This window comes from Paramisgurnus dabryanus, chromosome 17 (genome assembly GCF_030506205.2).
Source record: "Paramisgurnus dabryanus chromosome 17, PD_genome_1.1, whole genome shotgun sequence".
Taxonomy (NCBI): domain Eukaryota; kingdom Metazoa; phylum Chordata; class Actinopteri; order Cypriniformes; family Cobitidae; genus Paramisgurnus; species Paramisgurnus dabryanus.
In genome coordinates, this window is record NC_133353.1 from 2,781,741 (window position 1) to 2,804,319 (window position 22,579).

At 40.5% G+C, this 22,579-nt stretch overlaps 1 protein-coding gene across 4 annotated transcripts in view; it reads right to left on the reverse strand.

The window, feature by feature from the left end:
* Positions 1-16,422, reverse strand: part of foxn3 (forkhead box N3) — a 152,680-nt gene extending 136,258 nt beyond the window's left edge. For 3 of the 4 annotated variants that reach the window (XM_065244820.2, XM_065244825.2, XM_065244822.2), the window contains exon 1: positions 16,255-16,422. The gene's annotated coding sequence lies outside the window, so the exon portion shown is untranslated. Of the gene's footprint in view, positions 1-15,707; positions 15,732-16,254 lie in introns of those variants that run through there. The other variant, XM_065244826.2, reaches the window with a different exon arrangement.
* Positions 16,423-22,579: the final 6,157 nt, after the last annotated feature.

Consider the following 22,579-nt stretch of genomic DNA (forward strand, 5'->3'; position numbering starts at 1 on the left):
TGTATTTTTGTAATAGTGTAACAAGTATAGAGTAATATAAATTAACTACATGTTTAATTTACTGTTATTAAAATAGTTAATACATGTAACATGTAACAAAATCACTGTAATAAAGTGTTACCACTCAAAATATTTTTATTTTGTGTCAAGCCACCTGCATTGCATCAACACACGAGAATTTAATATAGGCTACAGCTTTTATATTAATATTTTTGGTTAAAATGTATAATGAAGTGTATACCTCAGGTCCCGTGTCTGGTCACAATTTTAAAAATCACCTGTTTGCCTTCACTAGTTCATGTAAAAAGGTCTTACAGTGTGACAAATAAATCAATGACTAAATACCAAATCATTATTACAGCCTAACCCTAACAGAAATCATTATTTAATGTATGAATCATTTCTCCAAAAAGGGGTTTTGGTCATATTTAACTGATACAGCTAAATAAACACACAACCCACCACACTGAGCTGAATATATCCCAGAGGTCAACTGTGGTCAGTGAGATAAGCTATCATTCATCATAGTGTCAGGAATTGCTCCTGCATTAAGCTCACAGTACAGTTATAACCAGAGGACCAGGATCCATATCAGAGCTAAACAAAGCCATGCCAGTGCTGGCAGACATCGAGGAAACACGTGAGAGAGATTCTTAAGATCTCCTGTTCATCTGACCCGCTTTCATTCACATTTCATATGAAACATGATCTTTAATGTTGCCTTGACAGAGGTCATGCTGTTAACTGTATGTGCGTACTAAAATTGCTAATTCATACAAATGTCATTACAAATTGTTCAATTAAGGTTTAGTTCATTTACATAAATGCAAGCGTAAAATGAAGCAGTTCAAAGATTGTGGGTTCGAGTCCCACCAGTCGCTGCATTTCTATTCCTGTAGCTTAACTGGAAAAGCATTGCGTTAGGTTGAGTGTTCGATTATCAGATTAAACATATACTACTAATAAAAAATGTATAGCTTACTGCATAAACCTAAATGCATTGGGTATCATAAACTAACAATGAATTTTATCAGTGAATGTGATGTTTGCAAAACGTTTTCATACATATGTGATGAACAATGCACAATAACACCAGAAATACTTGTTAAGAATTTAATGTCATACATTTCATGGTATCTTTAAACATAGACGTGTGTTTGCTGTCTGATCTGTAATCAGATGTTAAACTCTTAAGTAAATGCACTGCTGCATGTGAATTAATGTCTGATATTTGCCTGAGCATCACTATTCATCTGTAAAGGATACAGCCCTTAATGAGGTGAATAAAACAGCTGCTCTCTGCACCAATAATTTTAGGCAGTCAAATCGCACGTCCACACGCGTAAACATGCACACGCATGCTCCCAGTGCTGGCGCAGCATAATTAAAATATTATTCATTGCATTTGATTTGCAGTTAAGGTTAAATGGTTGCAAATTATTTATTCCTCAATTAAACAGCACATGTGCAAAGGTGAACACCATTAGATTGTAAATACTCGTGTCAACAGTTTTTTACTCCAGTTTTTTTAACGCTGTGGCATTATTAAATGGAAATTGCGCCCGTGGCGGAAACTAAAATTTGACCCAGGTGAAAACACAACTGAACCCAGCTGTCATTTGCAAAAACAGGCATTTAATGAACGCAGGAACGTTGGAAAAACAGAAAAGACACTGTGATACTTGATATGTATGATGCTTATAGATTAACAGGTAATACAGACCTAACCTTAGCTATGTGTAGTTCCAGTTTTAAAGGGACACTCCACTTTTTTTCAAATACACTTTTCCAGCTCCCCTAGAGTTAAACATTTGATTTTTACCGTTTTTGAATCCATTCAGCTGATCTCCGGGTATGGCGCTACCACTTTTAGCATAGCTTAGCATAATCCATCGGATTAGACCATTAGCATCGCGCTAAAAAAAATAACCAAAGAGTTTGGATATTTTTCCTATTTAAAGCCTGACTCTTCTGTAGTTACATATTGTAGTAAGACCGACAGAAAATTAAAAGTTGCGATCTCATTGTGGCGTAATAATCAAGGACTTTGCTGCTTTAACATGGCTGCAGCAGGCGTAGTGATATTATGCACTGCCCGAAAATAGTCCCCTGCTATTGAAAGTTATAAGGGGACTATTTTCGGCTGCTGCGTAATATCAACATCCAAACTCTTTGGTTATTTTTGAGCGCGATGCTAATGATCTAATTAGATTTAATGGATTGTGCTAAGCTATGCTAAAAGTGGTAGCGCCAGTCCCGGAGATCAGCTGAATGGATTCCAAAACGGTAAAAATCAAATGTTTAACTCTAGGGGAGCTGGAAAATTAGTATATTTTGAAAAAAGTGGAGTGTCCCTTTAATTAAATAGGGGGAGGAATTGTGATTTTGGAAGTCTGATGCTGTAAAACATATTCCAACAAGTTCTTCCTAAACTTCAAATGTATGTAAAGAGAGACACAGAGCTAGGAAGGACAATATGATCCACAGCATGTGCCTGTTCCCCAGGGTCCTCGCTCCTCTGTTCTAATTCTAGCTCAGCGACCGGGAACAGTGTTCGAACCTAAGCGGGAGATCATAATATATACCCTTGCCTCAAACACATCAGCAGGGACCACAGTTTGATCAGTTTCAGTCACATGCTACCTTACAGACTGCCTAATGTAAGGCAGTCAGGTGTTTGTACCCTCTGCCAAAGGTTTGGTCAGAAAACAGTGCCATAAGATCTGACAGTGCTTCTTTGACACAGTTGCCTAGCAACGGCAAAGCTTGGGGTCCAGAGCTGATGGAAGAGGACTGATGCTAGGTGGGATTTATCATCATGGACGACTTTTATGTGATCTAGACAGATTAACGGCTTCAGGAAGGTGTGAACAACCCCCCTGCTGCACGCGCAAAGACGTTAGCGCATAAACAGTGGCTACGGTGAGCAGATGTGTAATTGGCAAGAGAAGAAAAGACGACTACGGTGTGATACCTTGCTCTCTCTCTCTCTTTCTCCAGTCTAAGGGTTTGCTTGGGAACTTATGCAGTTGGCACTGATTTTGAGTAGATGAGAGCTCTGGTTTTGGCGTGGTGTGATGAGACTAATTGCGAACTGTAATCTGCTCTGATTAGTGGGAAAAGAAGCAGGCAGGTGTACGCGCACACACACGCCGGCCCAATGCAGCTGCAGCCAGATAAATAAAAGGCGTAAGGCCGAGGCCACGACAATGCGCAAACGCATCCCGTCGCTATCCTCTCCTAATTAACCACCCACACCCCTAACACATTTTACGGCTTGCCATATGTTTACATCCAGATGAGTTCTCGTCTCCGCAACCTTCCCAGGAGCGCAATTCCGATGCATTTCTGAACCGGCAATGACAAATTGTTTGGGTGTGTGTGCGGGACTCTGGCAGCACATACATCTTGTTTAGATTTCTGTAGTGTTGTCCTGGGCAAGGGAGAGAGCAGGAAAACACACGCCGTGCTAGAGTCAGCAGGATCCGGGGCTGGCGCATTAAGTTATCACGCCTCGCTATCCCTGCCCACAGCTGACACAGGCAATTAAAGCTGAGGTTAATATCGCACAGCCACGGACCAAAAAAACTGCATATCTCCCCATCCTATCGCTTCAAATAAGGAACACCAGGTCCTTGCTGAATTAGTGCTTGAGCAGCATATAGAACGGCTGAGGGCGAACATTCTGCAGTCGGTCCTTGTGGTAACCTTGAGGAAAAAAAACACTGCAATCCCTTAGAAAGTTACAAAAACCTACAAACTTAACTTAACCTGCTAGCCTGTGAGGTAACTGATCGAGGCTGTAAACCAAAAGACAAGGCAATGCTGATACTGTGGTTCGCTTAATCTCTGTGTCGGATGACAATTTAAACATGTCATTCCATTACCACGCTATAAACTGTCCCCAGTGAAACGCGGCCCTGCTAATAAACCCTCCCTCACAAACAGTATTACATTTCCAATTGAATTGGTTTCGGACTACAAAAATATGACAAATCTTCAGGACAGTGTGGACTGGGTAAGGTTTTATATGATAACCGAGTTAAAGCAATACAAACACAAGGGAATGCTTTCACGTGGCGCTCTGAACAGACGGTGTTTGCAGACACCGAATAAATCCACATACCAAACAGACAGTGGCTGGCCAGAGGTCTGTCTCTTCTTCATCGCTTTTTATCTTCCCTTTGGTGTGTGTGTTGTCGAGGAATCTGAAGACATGTGGCTTTTTCACTTATCTTAGACAAACACTGGTGAAACTGACCCAAAGTTTGTTCTTGTTGATAGCGTCTTAGTAACACCGGCACTGGCAAAACCTATACTTTCAAATGGACTCTGGCAAACACGCTAATAACATACTAAAAATGAAAAAAAGTTGTATTTACAATACTGCAATATTGAGTACAATATTATTTGGGGGAAAGCGTTTCAAAACCAACTGTTTTAAATTTTTTAACAAATAACAAAAATTATACAAAGTAGAGATGCACCAGCCTGATCTCACGAGAAATCGTACATTTTCGAGTTGGCTAATTCGTTTCAATTCATACAAAGTTAATCGTGCAAAATCGTACAATTCTCATGAAAAAAACAACAACAACAAAGAAACCAAACCCTTAACCCCAATGTCACAGGGGTCAAGGCAAATCGTACCAAAACTTACGAATGTGGTCGTATGAATTAATACAAATTAGCTAACTCGTAAAATATGTACAAATTCTCGTGAGATAGCGTTGGATGCACCGATATATCAGCCAATAATCGGTATTGCCCAATAAAAGCAATTTTTCATCACTATCCACTATTGTGGATAGTCTAAAAACAGACGAAAGTCATGACTGATATATCCTGTTAATCAAAAGCGAACCGGATAATGCAATGAATTTCTATACTGTGTTCTGTACACAGTTTCATGTTAATGGTCAAAATATGAATGATTAACATTCAGAAAATCTAATCTTCAGAATTTAGTTAATGCAAGTTAATATAACAAGCCAACTATCTGTTTTCAGCATCTGCAAATATCAGTGGGAATAATCGGCTATCGATGGAAAAAAATTGTACATCTCTAATACAGGCAACCATACAAAAGTGTAGCCAGCTGTTCCTGTAGCTCCACTGGTAGACCATTGGTTTAGCTGCGCAAAGGATTATGGGTTTGATCCTAGTAAACACACATACTGATAAAATTTGAAGACGCTAAACACCGCCTCCGGCAAAAAAGAGATAATGACATTGACCGAATGCTCTTAGTCTTATACATTTCCTGAATACTTTCGGTTTAAATCCGAGTAATCCTGGCCCCAGGCCATTAAGACCAATACTGGCTTGTTGGCAGAATCCATTAAACAACAACAATGTCAAAGTGCAAGAGTTTTTTTTACTTAATTCAAAGAAATTTACAGAATATATTTGGATATTGACTGAATAATAGGCTTTTACCTTTAGTCAGAAAGGGCAGTGAAGCATGACCAGAGCTTTTTTTAATGTGAAAGTGACAAGCTTGTCAAGTATGTAACATGACCTCTGATTTAACCCATCCCAGTGAGTAGTGAACACACACACTGCAAGTCATGAACACACACACACCCGGAGCAGTGGACAGCTATCCCAGCACCCGGGTAGCTATAAGGGTAAGGGGCCTTGCTCAAGGGCACCACAGTCGCAACCTACCACAGTGAGACTCAAACTGGCAACTCTTGGGTTACAAGCCCAACTCTCTAACCACTAGGCTACAACTGACCCTGCATATACAACTGCCCCTAATGTTAAGCAAAAGACGAAATTTGTTAAATAGCAATGAAATGACTAGTTTGTAAAAAAAAAGTGAAATTTGTAAAAAATAAGGCATTTCAATTATTGACTTTCAAATAATAACTTTATCATTGCCATTAAAGTAAAATTACTAAACCTAAACACAAGAGTCCAAACAATCATTTACAACAAAACATGTTAGACACACTTAGGGGTTGTGTACACCAAAACTTTTACGCCCACGGGCGGCGCATGTTTTCAATTGTTTCCAATGGAAGCTCGGCGTTTTTCAAATTAGCCAGCAGCTAGCGGGTTTTCCACGCTGAAAACCGGCGCTCGGCGGTTTTTCTGCGCTTGGCACTGAGCGTCGAGAGTTGAAAGAGATTCAACTTTGGGAGACAAGCTCCGCTCGTCAATGTCAGTTCTCACAAGGCCGCCCAATCACAGTGGAGGAGGGGCGGGACATTACCACAGCAACCAACCGGCTCACAGCTGAAGTATCATAGCTACCAAAGTGCTCAGCTGAAGAAGCTGGCACTCAGCTGAAAAACAGCTGGCTTTCGGCGTCCTCAAGGCGTTTTCAGCCGTGTTTAAAAGTTTTGGTGAGTCCAGCCCCTTAGGGCACACTCACATTATCCAAACCAAACCAAACCAAGCCCCAGCGCGATTGTCACCTCTCCCTACTCCCCCAGGTGCACGCACTCACACTGTACTTCTTATCGATCCGAGTCCGGGCGCGCTTTCGTCATTAAGATGCGATTGTTTTGATAAAAGCAGGAAGTAAAGCGCTCTCTTAACACTGGAACCCACCGTAATGATAAGTCTGTGTTTTTTATTTGGAGTCGTTCGGTGCGCGATTACAGACAGCCCTCTCACATGTCATCATATTGCTTAGTTGATCTGTCACGTGTGCAGCTCGGACATTCACGTAACCCCGCTGCGCGCATCAAAAGGTTTTTACGGAGGCAGATGAAGGTGAGTGGTCACGCAACTGACGTCTTCACCTTTTGAATCGCGCTCAGGCGCGAATGCGCTCACACCACAGCCTTCCGCGCCTGAGCCCAAGTGAACCGCGCTCCGGCCCACCTCTGCAACCCGGCCGCAGCGCGATTAATCAATCCGCGCCCGGGCACGGATCAGAGCGATCACACTAGTCAATCAAACCAGGCTTTGGGGGTCAAACGCGCCCGAGCGCGGTTTGGTTTGGATAGTGTGAGTGCGCCCTTAGAGAGTTTTGCATCTAAGATTAAATGCATTGTAAGTGCGAGCTTTAGATAAAAACGTCTGTCAAATGCATAAATGTAGGGCCTGATTATTATACTATTTCATGGGACGATTACAATAAAGACTACATATATACAGTATACAAGTACTTCATTTTCAGTATATTTTAGTTTATAATGCTCATCAAAACATTCAATTCTTAGATTATCAAAGCAACTCCCAAAAATCAAGGTGACAAATCATCTGGATGTGAGGTGACACACATTTCTTCAAGCTCTGCAGTGAAGATCTTAAGAGAAAATCTGTCTAGGGTCATTAGCAGGGTTTCAAAGTCACCCTCTCTCCTCTGCGTATGACAGGTGCTGCCGAAGCAAAGTTTGCCGCAGGAGAAATGATACCGTCCTGATTAGATTGCCCACCTTAGGGAAGATGCTGATGCACAGAAATTCTGAAAGACAGGAGGACGATAAAGAAAACAGGAAGTGGAAATACAAGAGCTGTCAGCTGGGCTACGTTTTGTTCCCTTACACCACACTGTCCATCCTCTGCTATGGTCTGGTGAGTTTCAGCCGGCAGTGACGTGCCACCCACCAGACTTCGTCCTCATGCCATTTATTGTTAATGTTTTATCTGATGTTTTGGGAAAATAAGCAGTTCGCATCCGAAATCTCTTCAAGTCCTTTCCTAATCAGGACTCGATCCTTATCTGGCATTTCATTAAAATTAAATACAAGCGCTACAATGCACTTTCTCTTATTATAAAGAGAGATAATTCGAGAGGTTAGGCTCATCAGCGCTGGCCCCTTCTCTGAATCATTAAAGAGGGCTCACGCCAGGCTCAGAGGTTTGCTTAAGTCACCAACACTCCTAAAAAGCCCTCTTCATCTGATGAGCTGTTCAAAAAGCCTGAGGAGCCGGGACATCACTTTAGAAACGGTCCCCCTTTTCTTGGCTAAATGAACAGTTATTGAGTGAAAACAGGTTAAGTGGACCGGGGGCACTCTGCTAAGTAAAGCTAAAGAGAAAAGTGTTATTGCAAAGAAGAGAGAGCGTGAAAGCAGAGGCGGACAGGCTGTTGCTCTGCGTCTATGAGAAGCGACGTCGGTGGTGAATGAGATGATTTGCACATTAAAAGCGGTGTATGCATGGCAGCTTTAAGGAAGCCACCAGCAAGAATTCACACTTTCTAAATAAATAAACTTGACAGAAACCCCTCAATGTTCGGTGTGATAAAACACCTGTTTCATGCTTTTGTGCGAGTAGTAAATCGATGCAGACTGAATGTCAACAATGTGTTTTGACAGTAAGAGGTGTCAGTCGTTCACCGAAGACACAATCTGCCCTGGGCTCGTGATTGGGTGCGTGTATCGGCATGACAGTGAGTGCACGATTCCACCCAGAATGTGCCGAAAACGAAGCTGAGAGCAACCTCACTGTACGAGAAACCCGTAAAATACAGTTGTTTATATGCCCGACAGCAGGGCTGTGCCCTCCCTGACAGAACAAAAATGAAAGCAATATCAATGAAATATGACACTGATGATAGACCCGGAGAGGAGATGGAAATGACTTGATTCTCTTGAGTTCTCAGAATGAAATCCGGCCTGTGAGGATGTGTTCAAGCTGAACTCTGGGATGGTTTTGCGCTTGTCAGGTTTCTCAAACAATCAGGGCATCAGCTCCGTTGGGAGATCTCAGAAATGAGCAAAAAGGCGCAGCGGGTCTATATGCATAGCTGTTAATAAACTGCCAGTAAAGACATGGAAACAAAAAATCGTAATAAAGTGGATATAAACAACTAAAGTGGCATTCACACCAGACGCCGAAGAGGCGGCAAGCACAAGTGATTTACACGTTAAGTCAATGCGCGGAAGGCGGGTTCAGTGCGAATTGAGCGTTGCCACAGGAAAAGTGCGAGTTGAAAAATTTGAACTCTGGTGGATTTTCGTGCCTCGGTAACCAATTAGGAGCTTGCTCTATTAGTGACGTCGCAGAAGCCCCTCCCATGATGTGAATTTCCACGTGAATGTCTCGAATGACTAAAATTCAAGCGCGAATGAAACGAGGACACTTAAAATGTTCAAGCATCCAGCTACGCGCGAATATCGCATTTTTGGCGCCTCTACTGCGGCTGGTGTGAACGCCACATAATAGTGGCCATTTTTCAATTCCACAAGAATATTGCATATTGAGAAACGACCAGTGTTTAACAGAGTTTGAGGTGTACTATTAAGACAGAACTGTTCCATTCAGTTAAATTATAGTTTTTTTCCTGAAAGCTGTGTGTTACACGAGCTAGGTCCTAGGGTATCTGTATGACGTGTTATGTGCTTGTGTCCCTGTGTCCTTGTGCGTCTGTCCCTTGCTGTAAGCAAGAATAGACCTTGTCCACTGGCTGTACAGTCACAGTTTTAAATGTCCTTGATGTCTGCACAATAGAGGACAATAGCATCATTCTGAACAATGCAAGCTTTCTTAACAACTGATCCACCAGTCTCAGAACCACAGCCCATTTCCACTATCACACGACACAAACACACAGACACACACACAAGCACTGACACACATAGAGATAAGCAAGCGTACACGCAAATACAAGCTTCCACAGAGACACACGAGCAAGAAGACACAGACACACACATGGACACATAAGTACACACAAATAAGCACACAGACACACACACACACAAATACACGCACAAGTAAGCACTCAACAAAAGCGAGGACACACACACAAACACACAAAAGCAACCATAAACATACACACAAACAAGCACACACAAACACACAAAACCAAAAAGATACATGCAAGCAAGCAAACACATGGACTAGTGCGCACACACACACACACACACACACACACACACACACAAACACACACACACACACACACACACACACACACACACACACACACACACACACACACACACACACACACACACACACACACACACACACACAAGAACAAGGGTGCACTCAACACAAGCAACCACACAAACAAGCATACACAAAACCAAACAGATACACGCAAGCAAGCAAGCACATGGATAATTGCACACACAAGCAGACACACACACACCAACATACACTGATACACACACAAACAAGCTCACACAAGCAGACAGACAGACAGACAGACAGACACACACACACACATACACACACAGACAAGCACTGATACACACAAATAAGCTCACACATACAAATACACACACAAGCACAAGAGTGCACTCAACACAAACAACCACACAAACAAGCATACACACAGACACAAAACCAAACAAATACACGCAAGCAAGCAAGCACATGGATAAGTGCACACACAAGCAGACACACACACACACACACACACACACACACACACACATCGACATACACTGATACACACACAAACAAGCTCACACAAGCAGCCAGACAGACAGACAGAAAGACAGACAGACGGACAGACGGACACACACACACACCCACACCCACACAAGCTCACACATACAAATACACACACAAGCACAAGGGTGCACTCAACACAAGCAACCATGCATATTCACACAAATAAGCATACACACACAGACACACACATACACAAAACCAAACAGATACACGCAAGCAAGCAAATACAAAGACAAGTGCACACACAAGCAGACACACACACAGACAAGCACTGATACACACAAACAAGCTTACACAAGCACACACGCAGACACACTGATACACACACACACAAGCTCACACACCCAAACACACAGACATAAGCGCACACACACAGGCAAGCGCACAATGATACATGCAAGAAAACACACACAAACGCACAAGCAACCACACACATACACACAAACAAGTACCCACACACACATGCAAAACACAAACAGCTACACGCAAGCAAGCAGACACATGAACAAGTGTACATACACACACACGCGCGCACACATAAACAGACAAGCACTGCTACACACACAAACACAATCTCAAACACACAACTGCATGCAAACAAATTGCCAGTGCTTTAATCCAGAGGCAATATCACTCCCTTTCAGTAAAAACTACTGATGAATCAAATCTCAAATTGAATGAATGAAATCTTTCAGAGCACAAAACTGACTTGTCAGGGTACTCGATATGGTCGCATCTAAATTAACTGCTCTATTCATTTAGCTCTTCATTTAAATCATAGGCTTGATTTAATACAGTGTCGCTACACATTAAAAATTCAATATACAGTACAGTTTGATTCAATGCAGAGTGAAAACCACTATTTTCTCTATCCTTGAAATGAATGGGATGCTCGACATGACCGTGACGGCATTTACATGATTTAAAAAGAATAGTTCAAGACTGACAAATTCTAGATTGTAGTGACACTGCCTTTTAGGGTGTTATGAGTGCTTTTTATAAGACTTCCTATGCAACTGATGTGTGCTTACTAGGTGGTTACTAGCCAAAATTAAAAAAGCTATGGCTTTTTGCATGTAAAAACTATCACTTAAAACACCTCACCACAAAAAGATGAGTTATGCCATAATATAATTTTAACATATTCAACATTCAAGTTCTTCAAGATCTGCAGCAGACTTGGGCATTTAAGGCCACGATTGTTCATCGTGCAGGGCGAAGGCTTTTGACCCAGGTGTGAACTTGAGTGTCAATACAGATCTAGAGTATGTTATTATTTCATCGGCAGCGGTCGACTGTGGATATAATTCCAGTGCATTCGAGAGCCGGGTGCACACTCGCAGTGGACTTAAGTGGCCGGCCATTTCGGCAGCAGCCACACTTCTCATTTTTCTCTGCAGGAAGCCGGAGTGTTTACATCAAACTTACAGTTATTTTTTCCTTCTTGTGCAACCCGAGAACACAAAAACTACAGATCGTGCTGGAGTGTGGTTAAGGGTCAGACTGAGGGTATGAGGCAGAAAAAAAAAGTTTTTCCATTAGATCCAATTTTTGATAAAGTTAATTGTGAATTAAATTAAAGGATTAGTCAATTTTCTTAAAAAAATAAATTACTCACCACCATGACATCCAAAATGTTGATGTCTTTTTTTGTTCAGTAGAGAAGAAATTCTGTTTTTTGAGGAAAACATTCCAGGATTTTTCTCATTTTAATGGACTTTAATGGACCCCAACACGTAACAGTTTTAATGCAGTTTAAAATTGCAGTTTCAACTGAGTTTCAAAGGACTCTAAACGATCTCAAACGAGGCATAAGGGTCTTATCTAGCGAAACGATTGTCCTTTTGACAAGAAAAATAAAAAATATGCACTTTTAAACCACAACTTCTCATCTATCTACGGTCCTGTGATGCGCCAGCACGACCTCACGTAATTGCGTAATGCAATAAACTGACACAAAGACATTAATTGGTATCATTCGACATTCAACAACGTCGGAATGGTGCTCTTTCACTGGGGCATAGTTTCGCATACGTCATCCGTGACCTCTTGACCTGATGATGTATTGCGTGAGGTCGCACCGGCGCATCACAGGACCGGATATAGATGAGAAGTTGTGGTTTAAAAGTGCATATTTTTTATTTTTCTTGCTAAAAATGACAATCGTTTCGCTGGATAAGACCCTTATGCCTCGTTTGAGATTGTTTTAAAGTCTGCAATTTTTCTGCATTAAAACTGTTAAGTGTTGAGGTCCATTAAAGTCCATTAAAATGAGAAAAATCCTGGAATGTTTTCCTCAAAAAACATAAGTTCATCTCGACTGAACAAAGAAAGACATCAACATTTTGGATGACATGGTGGTGAGTAAATTATCTGGATTTACTGGACTAATCCTTTAAGATTGACAGCATGCGCTTCCTCTTTCAACCAGACCTCCACACCTTACCACCAAGCATTAAATGTGCTTCCCAGAGAATCTGCAGCCGAGGGTCTATCATTCATTAGGTTGCCACCGTCATCACATGCATTCCAGACACTTAATCACCAAGATAGAGATAAAATAAAAAGCTGAAGGTCACCGGGGAAATAGAGCGATGGAGGAGAGATACCGTAGAGGGGTTAAAAGATGTATGGCCTCATTTTGATTGAGGACGTGACGCTTTCAGTCACGCGCGACAGAACACCCGATGAGGAGATGCGTTTTGACTGGAGACCTTTATCACAGACTTGAACGCATCACAAGCGAACAGCCCTGGAGAACTGAGCCATATCGAATTGAAAACATTTAAATCCAGTCATTTCTTTATTCACTTTATGCGCTTGAAAATGAGCGACAGCAGAGCGTTAAGCAGAACTCAAGAGTCGAGCGACACAGATTCTTCCCATCATGCATATTTCCCATTCTTTCTCATCAGGTGTTTTTTTGCCTGTCTAGTTGTATGATGTTTTGACATTTCTCTCTGCCTCGTCGAGCGCTCGCTTCTGATTTGCCGTGCTGTTTAATGTTCATGAGGGGCGGTCCGTTGACAAGCCACTGGCTGTTGTTACAAGATTTTATAGAGACAAAGGAGACGAGAGAAGCCCCACACTCCAGTGCCTCAAAATAAAAAGCGCCTTGACCTCCTTCGCAGCCAACTTCACCTCTCGACTGTGACGGACGGACAGCGCCCCGGTCTCGTCCCGTGGCACAGCGTGCTTAAATAATACGGGCTCTCTGCAGGCCCCGGGCCAGCAGCCACTCACTACACTGGGAAACTTCTGAAGCTTAATCTCCTGAAATGCAAATGTGCCAAATGAGAGATGGAGTTTAAAGAGGTATTCAAGTCTCAAAGGAGGACTCACTGTGCCATGACTGTAAACGGACACGCTTAAACCCTCCTCTAAGACTGCGCTGACAACCAAATCAGAAATATAATAGTCAATTTCTTTGTGTGCCATTTGAATATGAAAGCAACCCGAAGGGTGTCTGCTGCATGGCGGGGCATACGGTTTTGCTCGAGGATATTAGATCTTTCAAGAGGCAAGATCTCGGTTTTGTTCGCACACAGCGATGACACTGTCGGCGCGCACCGACTGAGGAAAAATTGTCAAGGCAACATGTATCGAATTTCACAAAGTTCCAGAGTAAAGTGATTTCCCTCCCCTCTCCCAATCTCTCGCCGAAGACAAAACAAGCCATCCGCGACGCATCCTCTCACTTTAAAGAAAACAAGTGGCTGACACGTTTCCTGCCAACAGGCCCTTTCCTCAGATAACGTAATGCTCCCGTCAACAGGAAGCCCTTTCACTGCCGGCTCTGCCTCTTCCCTCGGCACATCACACAATACAACTCTTCTCCGTCAGCCCCCAAAGCCTAACCTCAACTGTTGAGGAAAATCTGACAAAAAACATTCACTTAAAACAAGTAAATCGAAAAAGAAGTGTGAGTCACCGAGGAGAAATGACTTGGAGGAAAGACCTTCAAATGCTCTTGGTCTGAGTGGAGAGCCTTATAACAATACTCCTGAAATCAATTAACGTGCAGCTGGAGGTATCAGCATTACACACAGACTGCCATTACATCACATCACACAAATAGCTCCCGCGCGCAACGGGGGGAGGAACAAAACAGGACATGCCTTGTAGGCACGGGTCAGTGCTTTAGATTTAGATAGTCTCGGCAAGTTTACATAAATAAGCGCACGAGTACAGTTTCGAAATTTTATTGACATGCAAAGTCTGCAAAAGAGATGCAAAGCTTCAAAAACTGTAAGAGACGTGAAAACCTGAGGCAAAGCTTTATAAGGCAGAGGCTATATGCTTTGAGCAGCTGCTAATAGGAAAACTGGCAGGAGAGAGAGAGAGAGAGAGAGAGAGAGAGCAGACACTTTCTGCAGGCTGCTGTGATGACATGCAGGCTTTTCCTTTTTTTTTTAGCAAGAGGGCTTATCTTTGTCTCTATGGTAACTGTGTCTCTGGGTGGTTATTAGAAACCCTGAACTTCCTGTGCATCTGCAGGATCAGCCAATCACGCGCTGTGTTTTCATAGGCGGAGATAGCTCGTGCTATAGGCAGGGAAGAGCGACCACATGAGGGGGCCATGGAAACAGAGGGTCGGGGAAAACTGCCGTCGGAGGGGGGAAGGAACCGCACGGCACGCCAATTCACATAAAACAACAAATAACTGTCTTTCTTTGCATATATTTACTGAAGCATTTACCAAACTAGATCTTTAAAGTCATAAATCTTACATTTCATATTTTTAGTATCCACGGCCATGCAACACGATTTTTCCAAAGAGACACTGCTATCAAGGTATTTTCTTATTATTTTTAGACTAAAAAAATGGAAACTGATGGAAAAGACAAGCTCAGCATGACAGATTCCAAGAAAAAACTTGCTATAGCATTGCGGTGATGAGACTCGCAGACAGACGACCGCAGAAAGCTCGGAGCTCAGCAAAACAGTTCACATAGTCCAGATTTAATGACAATAAATCCACAGGCTGTGCCATTGGGAAATACATTCATGCACTTTGATTTGAAAGCAAAGTCCCTACTCAAAGCTTAAAACTTAAGAGAGATAAAACAGCACTACGGCTGCAAAGCAAAAAGCTGATGTAGACAGACAACAGGGCATGCATTTAGAGAAGGACTTTCAGCTGTTGCGTGCAGAAAAAAGACATTGGAGCTGGAGAACTGCGACTTGGCACTATCAGATTGCAATAACAAAGACTTAACAGTCCCAACTTGCAAAGCAATAAACCAAAAGTAAATAAAATAAAATGTGTTTACTGTACTGAATATATTCAATGCACGCTTTCCCAGTATAATCTCAGATTCATTTGAAGCAATGTGGCTCACTTCTGCAATTCGTTCTCTTTTAAGCTCTCCCTCCGCTCCCCAGCGGTTCAGACTTGTTTTCCACCCAGCAAGCGCATTCAAACTTCACTCCGTGGCTTCTTTATTTAACACTGCATTTGTTGACAAGTCTCGGAGCAAAGTTCCTCTCGCAGAACCCCGGGTGCTGAACATGAGAACATCAAATACAAACAATCACCACCAGAACGGAGCGCCCTAACCCTAAGGGGACGAGATGTTTCTTTATCTACATTAAAAAAAAATTAACCAGTCCAAGAGAGAGATAGACTGGGAAAGACGCACAAGTCACGGTCTGTTAGAAGGGCTTCACACTGTTTACAACCGCAGTGGTTTCCATTCTTCGGTGACAGGAGCGTGCCTTCTTTCCATCTCTGCTGCCTGTCACAATATTTCATCCGCTGTAAGTAGCACATGTCCCAAACGTAACTAGACTCACCAGCAGCGTCTATACCCCCGAACGCTCCTGCTGACTCCTGACAAAACAGAAAGCCCCTATAGATTACAGCAAAGAATTAACAATCACACAAACCTTATAATCCAGATCGTCTAGCGATTGGCTGCCTCCGCATGAGCTCCAGATTTTTAAATCCGACTGGTTAATCCCTCCATTTCTCTTCGGATCAGTGTTTTAGCAGTGACCACAGTGGGCTCTAACACTCACTTTGCTTTCTCTCTCTCTCTCTTTGCACTCTGTTCTGAGACCGCTCACTGAGCTCTGGAACTATGGGAGCCTGACGAGGAGGGAAGCGCCTCACTGGGTCCTAGTGTCTCTGGTGTTAACTGAAAGAATGTCATTGTTCCGTGTGTAACCATGGGCTACACTCTACAGACGGCTGATAACTCGACCAGATTGAGTGTGATGGTATTTCTGTTGAAACTATGAGAGAGATGGAGAGCTGTTGTTTAATATTTATTTCTTGAAAATAATGCAAGCTGTATTTGAGAGATAATGTGCAATCTGATTTAGATATGAAGAGTTTGGTTCCAAAAAAAAAATGAGTTACCACCAAAATCAGTATTGTATCCGGTCAGTATTAAAAAGTCAATTCTTCATTTTACGCAAAATCTTATATCCGCCAAGTTATTCTGTGATCTTTTCTCTCTTTTTTCTAATCCGATTGAAGAGTTTGGTTCCAAAACGTGTTTTCTATACGAAGAAAGTGACACAATGAAAACCACTATTTTCAGTAAAACTTTCACATACCATCTTTAGGTTATAAAAACATAAAAAAATTCTAATCCATGATTTGATTTTCAAAGATTTATTATAAAAACAAATTATTTTTTCCACAAAAGGCAATAAATCCATGACAAGTTTTTTTTTCAAAATGCTATAAATCTATTGAATCAATATATATCTGTGCATTCATCTTTGCCAACTTATATTCATTTAGCTGACTAGTGGTATACACTGATAAAAAAAATAAACATTAATGGCAAAGATAAAACACTTACTCTTTATATTAATAACACTGTCATTACTTGGGATATCGTCGCTGAACTTTTTTTTTACAGCGATCAGCTGTAAAATGTTTTGGTCCTGCTCAATTTTCGTTGGCTTCGCGTGAAAGTTTTTCATAAGATCCCCTGGGGTCAATGTGTTAGCATGACAGAAGCTTGATGCTGTCGGGAGAACAAACAACCAGCATTTTTCCGTCTCCCGAGAGCCTTTCGCGTAAATTATTAGATGTTGATGGCTAACGTTCCTTTCCCATCACAGAAAACCACCACAGGTTTAGAAATGCCATTAAAGTATTATTTTGTTTTTGTTTGTTTGTTGAACACGATGTACAAGATGAGGAAAACTAGGATTTCTTTGTGTATTCAACGCACCGCCATTGTTGTTTACAATGCGTGAAATGGTGGGCTGTGATTTGTTGAGCGGATTTATTGCATTCTGCAGAAAAGGAGAAAAAAGGGAGAAAAGATGGCAGAATAACACGGCGGATATTGGATTTTGTGTAAAATTAAGAATTTACTTTTAAATACTGAACTGATACAATACTGATTTTGGCGGCAAGTAATTTTTTTTTAATGGCGTTTAGCGTGATTAATCGTTAGCAGAATAAAAGTTTTTGTTTACATCATATATGTGTGTAAACTGTGTATAATAACTTTGTATAAATAAATGTACACACATGCATGTATATGTTTTAGAAATGTTTACATGTGTATATACATTTGTATATTTATGTATAATTTATATTATATATAAATATAAATACTTAATATATACATTTTTTTTCTTAAAGCTCTACTGTGTACTTTATTGAGTTAATTCTTAACAAAAACCCATGTTTTCTTTCAAAAGTATGTGCTCATTCATGTGTAATTACTTCCCACCCACTAATGAAAGTATTCTCGTAAGTGTAGAATCTGCTATTTAAAATGCATACCGTCGAAGCGCTCTCTGGCTGAATCCATGTTGTGCCTCCATCTTTGAAATACATTCGCCGACGAGGGACATTCCTGAAATTCAAGCTCCGCCTTTCGCGCTTTCACTCTACACTCATGCTGGCCGATAGCTGAAGCCTCCGGAGGTTGCATGTGTAGGCGGTATACGTCATCAAGACAGTCTTATTTCAGAATATTAACAATTATAAAGCTGACAATTATTTTTAGTTAATTGTAAATTGATGTAATATGCGTATGACTTGCGAATGTAATGCTCAGTTGATTTAAATAAACCAGGCTTGATGACGTATCGTATCCAGCCTGTGACCTGCGTAGCTGAATCCTTCGGATTTTACAACAACCGCACACCGTGATGAACCTGCGATCTAATGCTTTGATTTCAAAGCCTGTTGAAGACATATTCTTCTCGAGGACATTAAAACAAATCGCCAAGGAAGCGAAACGGGGATTTTAAACGACAACGCGACAGGAAAAACATCAAGACCAAAGTCACTATTGGAGTTAGTTTTCCAAGAGGGGGCTCAAGGGACACTGAAGTTGCACTTTCTATATTCTCCACAGGTAATTCAGCATATTCGTTTACATCTATACAGTCCATGTTGTAAACTTGAAGTTTTATAGTTCCTTGGCTAACTTTAGCATGATTATGCATAACACTTGTTAGTGTAAACATGCATGTGGTTTAATGTGTCCGAACAGACACACGCCGTCTCTCCGCCCATTTATGTAATCTGAGGTACTGAGATAAATGTTTTTCATCTTTTCTGACCTCTAGCACAAACACACGGTGACAGCGCTATTTTTAGCCTTTCATTGATAAAAGCGTCTGATCTGCGCGTCTTTCGTTTCATTTTAGAAGCATGTGAAAGTTGCGCGATCTTTTTTCACCAATATGAGAGAAAGCTCTTACATATACACGGACATGTAACGTTTACTTAAAACATAAGCATTGTACTCTGACATAATGTCTGACATAATACTCTGATAAAAGCGTCTGATCTGCGCGTCTTTCGTTTCATTTTACAAGCGTGTGAAAGTTGCGTGATCTTTTTTCACCAATATGAGAGAAAGCTCTTACATATACACGGACATGTAACGTTTACTTAAAACATAAGCATTGTACTTTGACATAATATTAATTCGCGTCCATTTAAACCCGTCATGGTTGCTTTTTGTATGTGATTTTAAGCGGACATATCATGACAATCAGACTTTTTTCATGTTAAACATAAATCGGTGTGCTTTGATGGATCACAGGCAAAGGACATTGCAAATTGTTCATTTTTTTCTCATTGCTTTTGCTTTGTAGCTACTGGAAGCCATGTTAACCTTGGCATGACACGGCCGGGCCACCGTACGAGTTAAAACGCGTTCCGAATGGGGGGGGGGGGGGCTAGAAAGTATTATTCAGTTGCTTGTCATATAGACTTTCACCGCTAGATGGGAGTAGATCTTACACAGTGGAGCTTTAAAATTATACATGAATGTGTTCATATTTATATATATACATATTTATTATACACAGTTTACACACATATGTGATGTAAACAAAAACTTTTATTCAGCTAACGATTAATCACGATTAATTGTTTAGCATCCCTAAAAAAAGAATTTGAAAAAAAAAGTTACGATGTTGCTAAATCATATGAATTCATCCGAAGTGAATCATACAAAAACATGACCATTTATAAAAAAAATTATATCGCAATAAAACAATAATAACACCTAAACCCAGCGAAAGCAGATACAAATGTGTGCAAACTCGGAAAATAAAAGTAATGAATATGAGGTGTTGCAATATTTTGGCAACCAACCAAAACAACCCTACACAAAACATGTTTTTTTAATTACAATTTTTTTTTATAAATAATATAAGATAAATGGACAGATAATTGAATTATATATAAATCATGACATAATTGTATGATCATGCAAAGATACATTAATAAATACTAATATTATAAAAGCATGAATTTTTATTGGTTAAAACCCAGACTGCAGTTTTACTGTACAGTTAAAGGAACAGTATGTAGGATTGTGGCCAAAACTGGTACTGCAATCACACAACTGGTGGCCAATACAAAAAATGACAACATAAACATCAGTTGAGGGCTGCAACTTCACTTTTTAAATGACAATATCCTGACCAGACCACTGTTGTCAGTGATATAAGTATTTGAAATGAAATGTATTTCTTAATGTCTAGTGACATATCAGTGACATTTTATGATTAATTGATATACATTTCTTACATACTGTTCCTTTACCTGTTCATATAGCCTTTCTTTGCTTTGTCAAAGATGTTTACATTTATCTACTGACATACAATATTTTAAGTCCATTCTTTTGTTACAAAAATAACATGACATTTCACGCAATTAATCCTGCCCCTAGACCTTTGTGTAAATAAATAAACTTTTCTAGCAGAGCAATTCAAGCTTGAAATACCACCTTCGTGTTTTCACAAGCCCACAGTCAAGATTTTAATCGATTGACGGCCTTAATTTAAACTCTAACAACGCAAAACTCAACAATCCCTCACCATCACTTGAACATGTTTTATATTGGAAATAGTGGCAGCAGTGTTAAAACCATTATGTGCATGGACACCACAGCCAAGGCTATAAATATAAGCAACACATGGAGCAGCAGACTGCAAAACAGGGGGGAATTTGGGCTGCTTATATCTGTCAGGAGCTGCACGAATCAAGCCGCCGGCCATACGATCAGCCTCGGGGCTGAGTCCACCTCCACAGCGGGAAGCTTTGTTACCGTGCTGCGACGTTCTCATTTCTTTCTTCCAAAAAACACAGCACGCTGAAGGAGAGAGATATTTGGTAAAACGCCCTGTATGCTTACGTGAAAAATGCCTCACAAAGTGTTTCCTAACCAAAACACTGCCCTATATCTAAATAACAGTCAATTCGAGTAAACTGAGGCTGAGTTGCGAGCACATCCTTGTAATAACAAACGCTATGTGAGAGAAAAAACAGGCTGTGTCCTTTACCGAGAATATATTTGTGAGAAATACAGCCATTGGCTACATGTTAAGTCAATGAAGCTAGACTTTTGAGCGTGAGGGCTTTCCAAAACACTATATTTTCAGATCAAGCAGTAAATCATGTCCAATAACATTTCGGTAACAGAAACTAAGTGAGCTGCCAAAAGCTCTGGCCTATAAATGTCTGGCGAAGGCATGCGGCTTTTCCAACAGCTGTAGAATAAAACTTTCGCAAACATTCAAGTGCGGCTAAATGTATAAAATTAGCAGCAAACAATGGCTTACACATGCTATAAAGTTGCAAACATGTTTTTAATGCATACCTGGGTGACTGGGGTGTTCAGGGTGTTGCTACGATTTACTGGGTGACTGTTAAGTATATGGTTGAAAAAAGAAGTGAATAAAGCCTACCTCCAAAACTATGGTTGTCTCGTTCTTAGAAACAGCTGGATGCAAGGGATTTTCCACACATTTCAAAACCCAGGAAAGTCTTTACTGCTAAGAAAAATAATAACAAGCCATGAAGTATCATACTCCTATATATGCAGTATATGCATATACCCCTTAAAATTAAAGGGGACATTTCAAATTTTTGACTTTTTAAAGAGTATGTATGTGAAGTTTTAGCTCAAAATATCATATAGATAATTTATTATAGCATGTTAAAATTGCCATTTTGTAGATGTGAGCAAAAATGTGCCATTTTAAGTTAAGTCCTTTTATATGCAAATGAGCTGATCTCTGACTAAATGATAGTGCCGTGGTTGGATAGTCCAGATTAAGGGTTGGTATTATCACTTTCTGACATCAGAGGGGGAGCCAAATTTTTAATGATTTATTTTTTCACATGCTTTCTGAAAATGTTTTAACAAAACTATGTTACTGGTTAGATATTTTTCACATTTTCTAGGTTGGTAAATGCACTGGGGACCCAATTATGGCACTTAAAGGGATAGTTCACTTTAAAATGAAAATTCTGTTATCATTTATTCATCCTCATGTTGTTCTAAACCTGTATAAATTTCTTTTTTTCTGATGAACGCAAAAGAAGATATTTTGAAAAATGATGGTAAACACACAGCAGTACAGTAAGTGACCATAGACTTCATAGTAGGAATAAAAAAATGTGATGGAATTTAATGGGTTCTGTCAACTGTGTGCTTACCATCATTTATAAAAATATAGTCATTTATCACAATACTTCCAAAATATTTTTCCTACTATGGAAGTCAATGGTCACTTACTGCTGTGTGTTTACCATAATTTCTCAAAATTTCTTCTTTTGTGTTCATCAGAGAAAAAAAATCATACAGGTTTAGAACAACATGAGGACGAGTAAATGATGACAGAATTTTTATTTTAAAGTGAACTATCCTTTTAAACATGAAAAAAGTCTGCTTAACGCTATTGCATGCATTCTGACTTATTAACACCATTT